The 8931-nt window shown below is 45.5% G+C and overlaps 1 long non-coding RNA gene across 1 annotated transcript; it reads left to right on the forward strand.

Annotated features, from left to right (window-relative positions):
* Positions 1 to 474: 474 nt before the first annotated feature.
* On the forward strand, positions 475 to 7872 carry LOC139186242 (uncharacterized). The gene is made up of 3 exons (XR_011569805.1): positions 475 to 694; positions 1155 to 1289; positions 7708 to 7872. It is a non-coding gene; the product is annotated as an uncharacterized lncRNA (long non-coding RNA).
* Positions 7873 to 8931: the final 1059 nt, after the last annotated feature.

Here is an 8931-nt window from a genome sequence, read left to right on the forward strand (position 1 = left end):
AAACAAAGGCTTAGGATATCCAAAATAATTGTGAAAAGAAGGCCAAATCAGGTAACCAACACTCCCTGATTTCAAGACTCACTGTAAACAACAGTACTTTGAAGACACTGTGGTGTTGTCACAAACAGACAAATACATCAGTGGGACAGAACAGAGGCAGAGCCCCACCTTGAGCAATGGTGAAGAAGGCTTTAGCAGTGGGTTATGGGGTGATGATCCAGGTGCAGCTCCAACACCTCCGCCTCCCCTCTACCACAATGAACCTTTCCACCCAGAGACCAAGGGCAGTAACCGAATTCCCTCCTCCCTTCTGAACTTAGAGTCACCTCCACAGGCTCCCTGAGACTTGACTTCCTAGTGCCTTTGCCCAGCCACTAGTCTTCGGTATTCACGTGACCAAGGGACCTCCTTGAACCACACGCGAGTCCTGCCAGGGCCCCCACAGGGAGCAGGAGGGTGAGCACTGGCCCCAGCCCCACAGAACCCACTGGCGTGGTAACATGCAGGCGGAGGAAACCGAGGGAGCAGGATGGGGCTCCGCCCACCGCGATGCAGCTGGGAGCAGGTCACTGACCTCACAACGCCTCCGGTTCGGTAAGGGAGACAATTCAACAGGCCACGGCAAGGTTGCAAAGCAAAGTACTGCAGAAGAGAAGGTGTAGTGCTGCCACAACCACTGCCTAACCTAGATGAGGTAGGTCATGACGTCCCAGCGGGTGGCATTAAACTGTGTCCTCAAGGACAAGTCAAAGTCTACTCAAACTGCAGCCGTTTGGGCAGAGTGTTGCAAATGGGGTCAGTGATGGGAGGATGCTGAGGCAGAAAGAGGCAGTAGGCAGTGGGGTGGTGTGGCCTAGTTCCAGAGTAAAGGGCAGCGTGTCCCCATGTCGACTGAGAAAAATGCACGTGAGAGCAGTGAGTTAAGTTTTATTCAGAGACTTTACTAAGGACTACAGCCTGAGAGACAGCCTCTCCGTAACTCTGAGGGACTATTCCAAAGAGGTAGGGGCAGAGTCAGGATATAGCTGAACAATTTTTTTTTTTTTTTTTTTTTTTTGCTGGGAAAAACATGCAGTTGAGCAACAAAAGACTACTGCTAATCACAAAGAACAGACATCTCAAGTTCATGATTTTTCATGCTTTTCTATGTACAGGAAGATGTAAGATCTGGAGTCATCGAAATTCTTCCTGAGATATGCATCTAACAGCAGGCGGCCCCATTCACCGGAAGTACAGAGTGTTCTCTGGTTTCCTCCACCCTGAGTCTCCCTAAGGCTCACTGTCATGGGGTGAGTGACAGCAGCGGGTGATGATTTGATCCTTGTAGAACTGAAATGGTGGGAAACCTTTTCTTCCTTGTACCCGGGGCAAGGGAGAAGTGGCAATAAAAGCAGAGAACTAACTGCCCAAAGAAAGAAACACAGTGGCCCGCAGTGCAGCCCAGAGGCTCTTGATGGTCACTCTTCCATGCCCCAAGTTCCAGTTGCTCCCCCGACCTTGGCAGCCACAGCTCCTGGCCACCCTGTGCGCCCTGAGATGGGAATTGGAGCCTGAGCTTGAGTCAGGGGAGCCTGGCCTCACGCAGTACCCTCCTGGCCCTGCCAAATCAGAGGAACCTGCAAATGACAGCAGAGGCAGCAAACTTTTGAAGGCCTTTCACTTCTAGTTTGAACCTTGGGGAAGCCAAGCTTTGTCCAAAGCTGCATCCCTCCCATGCAGGGAGCCTGCCATTCAGATTCTGGGAGAAGATTCCACCCCTGTGGAACACAGCATGGTTCCTGGTGGAGCAGGATAACTTGATTCACTGTCTCATCAGCTCAGATACAAAATGGCCTTTTATGGGAGCCTGGAGTCAAGGACAACAATGAGAGAAGGTGCAAAAAAGAAAAGCAGATGCCTTGTGAATCCATCAACCCCAATCATTTATTTATAGCCTTTTCCTGGGAAAGCAAGGGTGTGAGGTTAAGCTGTCCTCAACAGAGAATGCTGATTCCCCAAACCCTATTTTCTTGGACTTGATTAATGGTTCTATTAGTGGCTTTATTTGATCTTCATTAAGTTTGGGAACTGAGCTGACCCATTCAGCCAGAAATATAATATTCTTTTTCATATTTCTAAAGTTCTTTATGATAATGGTCCAGAAGTGGAGTCTGGGATTCCCTCCCCAGCCACTCCTCACACTGAGTTTAAGTTTTTTTGGGTTTTTTTTTTGTTTTTTTAATTAGAGGCTAATTACTTTACAATATTGTATTGGGAGTTTAAGTTTTGAGGGAGTGAGTCTGTTTGTCTGCCTTAGAGCATTGTATAGTCTTCACTATTGAGTGTTATTGAAAAATGGGAGGCTTCTCAGTCTCAAAGACTACACCATTACGTCCTCTTATAGACAACTTTTGTATAGTAATTTTGTGATCCTTATTTTCTATTAACTGGGAGAATTATTGTTTCAATTTGCAGAGGTGTCTAGAATAGATGAGGCTCCCACCATAAATAAGAGTGACCTTGGAATCTTTACTTGCCAAATTATCACTGGTACTGGGGAGATCTGGATACCATGATGGAGGGGAATCCCCTGTCCCTCTCTATTCATTTGGCAACACAACCTGAGATACGGGGTTTTGGTGGGCCCCTGACCCTGTCTTTCCCTGAGGTCCTATGGCTGGAATAGAAAGCCATTTCTTGGCTCTGTGCACGAGGTTCTGGGTTCAAGACTCGTCTGAAACCCATCTGAATTCTAGCAGGGAACAAGAGGTACACGCAGTGGGATTGAGTCTCTGGACGCCCGTGGACACCCATTAGGTCAAGAGAAGCCAGTCATAAGTTCAGCTTTCTATGATGAATGCCAAGCAATGAGGACAGTAAACTCATGCCAATTGAAGAAAAAAAACAATGGCTTCAATTTTGGACACCTTGAGTCTGGACTGCTCTTGTCACATCTCACAGATGCCAACTGGTATATGAGCCATCGAGAAGAAGAGGCCAGATTTAACAATATGGATTTGAGAGTCAATAGTACTCGATTATCAAACAAACATTTCCTGAAGGCCATTTTGAGCATGAGGATAAGAATAAGAAATTATTGAATAAGAATAAGCCTTAAGTAAGAAATCGGTCCCTGACCTTCCAGAACTCAGAGTGTGAGATGGGGTGGGATGGAGAGAATAGATGTTAAGTACATATGAGCATCAGGAGAGGGCCAAGACACCAAAAAATGTGGTTTTGAGTGGAGATGGGAGCTCTCATCCTCCAGGCAGGAGGCAGGAATGAGGTTGAGTGTGGTCAGGGAGAAGCAGGAGGGGGCAAGGGCTGGAAGATGAAGGAGAGTCCTGGAAGTTCTCAACTAACACAGCAAAGAAGGAGAGCAAAGAGGGTGGATGACCTGCAGGGTTACAACAAGAAACAGCTCAGGAACAGGGCCTGACAAGGTGGGGACATGTTGAAATATGGTCACAGAGGGAGGCCAGGGCTCTACCCAAGGTCCTGAACACCTGGATCTCCAGAGGAGCAGTGACAGGAGGGGATGGAGTGCAGGCAGCAGGAATCATTTCTTTTTTCTCTGCCTCAGGCCAACTGGCAACCATGCACTGATTAGGCAGAGCGTGTCTCTGGATGGAAGGCCAGAGGGACCAAGTGACGAGGCTAACTCCCTCCCCCACCCCCTCCAGCAGATGCAGACAGCTGGATCTGTCAACAGCATCTGGCCTCCTGTTGACCGATTCTCTTATTTTTATATGGATGTTGTTGTAACATCCTGTTAGCACAATGTTCATCCTTAATCCAAGATCTACAGGGTAGTTTTATTCTTTTATGTTTAATTAGTGGTCAAAGATCTTTAGGTTATAAAACAATTTCAAATAATATCAAATATTAATATTAACATTAAATAATATTAAAATGTTTACTGAGTCAATCCAGTTTAACTAAAATTGACTATTGGTAACTGACAACAGGATGGCACATCACCTAATAAAGGCGATTTTTTTTTCCACCATGTATCCCTGATTGCAACAATGAATGGATTTAGGAATATAACAAATAAAAAGAAAAGGCACTCTTCTTTAGGACTTCATTATCACCACAATACCTATGGAAGCATGTACACTCCTCAGCAACCCTAAGGCACAGGAGAGCCCCCCAGAATGCCCCCTGAAACAAGAAAAGGAGGGAGGGAAGGAGGGAGGCTTCCTGTGGCTGGCTCCAGCCAAACACAGCCACCACTCATGTGCACCACCCACATGTGTGGATGAAGACCAGAGCCGAGGGGAGAGTGAGCCTGTTAAAGAGGCCCACGCGGTCAAAACCTCACTGCTGACCAGCTCAGTAGTGCCAACCAGCATCACCCATGGGGCTGCTTAGAAATGCAGGCTCTTGGGAGCCCCAGACCTACTGATCAGAATCTGCATTTCAATGAACCCCCAAGGAGATGCTTGTGCACCTTGTAGTTTGAAAGCTTGGAGTAGGCTGTGCTTATATCTCCAAAACAAAGCACCACCTATAACTCCAAGGTACACAAAAGAAAACCAGTTGCATAGAGGAAACCTAATCTCAACAGTTCTCTGTTCAATAACAACTCTGCTTATGATGAGCAGTGTTGGTCGGTGATATGCCTGGCACCATGCCTGGATTTTTCCCTGCAGCCCTGGAAACTGAGTATATTATTACAACCCCACTCTGGTCCAGGTGGGAATTTGGAGGCCCCCAGAAGGTAAAGAATTTGCTTAGTTCACCCAGTTTGTAAGAGACAAAGCTGGAAATGTATTGCAAGTCTGCCTGAATCCCACAGGTGCCATGGATTTCATCAAACTCAAATTCTATTCTTGTGGGCTCACGGTATTGGAGAGTTTGGTGTGTCCACTGAACAATACTAGACCACAGCTTTAATGGTTACATAAACTTTACTGCATCCACTAAATGGAATGATATTCAGCATTCAAAACCGATGTTTTTAAGAATTGCCAATGATGCAAGGCAATTTTCATCATGAAATATTTCTTGAAAAAAGCATAATGTAAACAAAATAACATATATACATATATAAAAACTCAAACCACTCATGGAAAGGATAAATAAAACATGGAATATTCAATAAAATGCTACCCAACACATAGGTAACTAGATCTCTGTGTATCACCATGGATATTTCTCGAAAACATAGTGTTTAATCATGAAAAGAGTTGCAAAACAAAACTTTTAGTATGATATTATTTATATGCATTTTTTGAAGCATAGGAAACAATATTGTAAATTACTCATGGATACTAGTATATAATATACAAGCCCTCAAAAAACAGACTGAAAAGATACTTATGGAATCACAATACTTGTTGCAGTGGTACGGGTCAAGGAGAAGCCAATTTACAATAAGTTTTAATTCTTTAGAAAGTAAAAAAGATGTTATAAATGTGATCTATATTGACAGTTGTTCATTCGATATGGTGGATATATGGGTGTTTGTTGTATTTATAGTTTTATGTATTTTAAGATTTCTGTATTTGAATTTATATGCTGTAGAAAAGTTTAAAGGGAAGGGTTAATAATACTTTCCTCTGGATAGTAATATTTAAGGGGAAATGTTTAATGTTTAAAATGTTTAATGTTTTAAAAGTTTAAAGGGAAGGGTTAATAATACTTTCCTCTGGATAGTAATGTTATGGGCAATTTTTGTTTTCTTTTTAGGGTTTGTCTGTCCTTTAAAAAATTTCCCTATTCGAATATATGAATTTTATAATCAATTGAAAAATAGACTGACCTTCCAGTTTTCTGAGAGCTAATCTATTTCATGCCTCTGGGCTTTTGTAGAAAGCAGAGCATACTATTGAAACCAGGCATAGGGAAAAATCAAAAAATGAATCATGTTGGGATTTGAAAGCAAATTTTCTTTTTAAGAAAGAGCTAGAAATTTAGCTCTTTTGAGACTAAAATTTTGAGACTAAAAGATTTTAGTATCACTTTTCTATTCCTATTTTATCCAATCTTTATGTTTGTTTGTTATGCCAATTCTATGGCAAAACACAGCCCAACACCATGCCACACACATCAGGTACTTCCTGCACATAGTCTACCCCATCTTGAATGCTAGAATCAGGCCACACTGGAGATTATCTAGTGCAAGCCCTCATCTTACCAGCAGGAAAACAAAGACTGAGAGAGGTAAAGAGGTTCACCCAGGGTCAGACATCAGGACTACAATAAGTCTGAGTCTTCCTGACGTTTTTACTGCCCCACCACACTGCCTTGGAGGGTTTGCAGACGACAGAGGTACCCAAATACGTGAAGATACAAATATCCACAAAGAAACAAGTCAACATTATCTTCTTAAGTAAACATAAATTGTGTCATATAAAAGCTAACATAATTATCTTCACTTGGGCCTAGATTTATATTGCTGTCCTCCAAATCTATTTACTTCTTTGAGTGAGCCTCTTCCTACATTGAATTCACTCCGTCCTGGAGAAGTGTGTTTGGTCTTGGGCATGCATGCATCCACTTCTCAGCCCGCCTTTCCCATTGCCTCTGACTTTCCATGTGGCCCTTCCTAAAGCTGACCCTTTTCAAAGTGAGAGGTCTCACTAAAGCTAAAAACAAAAATGAGTATCCCTAAGAGCAGGGATCTAACAAGAGACCTGGTTCTTTGGTGTGGTAATTGTTTTTCCCTTCTGGACCAAACTCGGGCCCTGGGGCCCTTCGGTGCCTCGTGAAGAGTGAGCCTGTTCTCAAAGCACAGTCCTAGGCGAGTCCCTCCACCACTCTTTGTCAGCCCTCCACACCTCAGTTCTGCCATGCTTCCAGAGTCAGAAATGAAGCAACTCCACGCTCCTCAGAAACTGGAAGACCTGTGCTGCCCAGGTCCAAGCTGGTCCAGCGATGCGTCTCAACCAACACAGCCCAGACCCATATGAAGGGCCACGTGCAGGCTTGACCCAAGCTCGTGGCCTCTGCCATTGTTCTCCCCTCCGGCCCAGCCAGTCTGACCCTGTCACGACCTCAGTGATCGCCCCACCTGTAGGAGACCAGCCCGGCCACCTTGCCTGGGTCACTAAGGTCCTTCTAGACACACACGCACAATCATACAGCAAGCACATGCACACACGCTTCCAGGCAAGGGCCGCCAGTGTGTTCACACACACACACACATGTGGAACCTACAGTTCCCTAAGTGCACTGCACTCCCTCAAGCCCCTGACCTTCTTCACACACAGGCTGCTCCTAAGGCTGTCAACCCCCACCCTGCAGGCTGCATCCAGCCCCTTCTAACCTACAGTGTCCTCCAGCTCCCAGAGGGAGCTTCACATGGGTGGCAGCCTGTGTTTCTTCCCAGCCCTCCCAGCAGGAGGCCCAGTTTCATGAATTGAGTCAAGATAAATGACAATTTATTTTTAAAATCAGAACCCGTAAATACAAACAAAGTGCACGTGGGCTCTCTTCCTGGCTTCACCAGCCAGAGTCGGCCCGGCCAAATACCCACCAACACCCTCCCCAGGGTCCTAGGGTGAAGGCATTATTACCTTTACAGTAAGTCCCCTACACATGAACTTTCAAGATTCAAACTTCCAAAGATGCGAACATACATTCACATATCCAATCACATAACTTAGTTCATTCATCTGGTGTATATCGTCACGTGCGGGCATCCTCTACAAGTGTTTGCACTTTTGTGTACTTCACTGTGCAGTGCTTATATAAAGTACAGTACACATATCTTTATTTCAGGTCCGGGATGTCTGGAAGCAAGTGTAAAAGTGGTGGTGCACGGCTGCTTTCCCCTCCACGTCTGGGGCTCCAGGACCTTTTTACAGAAATGAGGGAGGAGAAAGCACAAAAGTACTACTGTACTTTTCAAGGTACTGTACTGTAAGATTAAAAATGTTTTCTTTACCTTTTGTGTCTGTTTGTTGTCTTTATTGGTGTGAAGAATATTATCAATCTATACAGTATAGTACCGTATGGCCAATTGTGTTAATTTGGTACCTAGGCTAACTTTGTTGGACTTATAAACAAATCGAACTTAATGAATGTGCTCTCGGAACGGAATTTATTTGCATGTAGGGGACTTACTGTACTTTCAAACTTATGCAAAAGTGCCCCTTCTTGGCCCCTCGCAATCAGCTTCTCGATGGAGGAGATGCCAGGTATCCTGCAGCTGTGAGCATTTTGCACTCAAAATTCAAGGGTCATACTGTAGTGGTGGAGGTGGATCATTCGGCCAGACCGCCTTCCACATCTAAGCCCAGGGCAGGCACTTGAAGCATTTTGGAGCTCTGTTCCTGCATCTCTGAGGTAGGGATAGAGGTGAGGACTCGTGATCCTGGGAACACTCCCTTCCAAGGTCTGTCACAGGGGTCTAGAGAAGTCAGGGGGGAGATGGAGAAGAAAGAGCTCCCCTCCCAGAGCCCTCTCTGGCCTAGTGCCCACTCTTTCCCTTGTCAAGCCCTTCTCAATGGGGAGGGGACCGAGCCTCTGCCGGACCCTGCCCCACACCCCATGCCTCATGGCCTGTCCATTCCACAGCCATGTGCATTGCCCCTTGAGCCAGATCCCAGGGTGGCTACAGACGGGAGCAAGGAGGACAGCACTCCCACTCCTGTCACCGCTCTGCTCATTTCAAACAAGATCACCCAGAGAGCTGTCCTTCTGCCCTGGGGCCAGGCCAGGGCATCAGTCATGAATTACCCTGGTCTTGGGCTCACAGGCTTACAACCCAGGGCCCCGTCAACCATCCAGCAACTCAGGCCACTGAGTTGCTGGGGAGGGAACCAGCAGCTGTGCTGCCACCCCAGCCTCTGTGCACAGCCGCTTTCGCATCCACATTTGGGGTTCCAGGACCTTTTTACAGAAATGAGGGAGGAGAAAGCATAATATTTTCATACTATGAAAAATTACAAAGAGAATGACTATACGTGTGCACTCACTACCCACAATTAACAGATGATGGCA

The sequence above is a fragment of the Bos indicus genome, chromosome 2, assembly GCF_029378745.1.
Source record: "Bos indicus isolate NIAB-ARS_2022 breed Sahiwal x Tharparkar chromosome 2, NIAB-ARS_B.indTharparkar_mat_pri_1.0, whole genome shotgun sequence".
NCBI classification, from domain to species: domain Eukaryota; kingdom Metazoa; phylum Chordata; class Mammalia; order Artiodactyla; family Bovidae; genus Bos; species Bos indicus.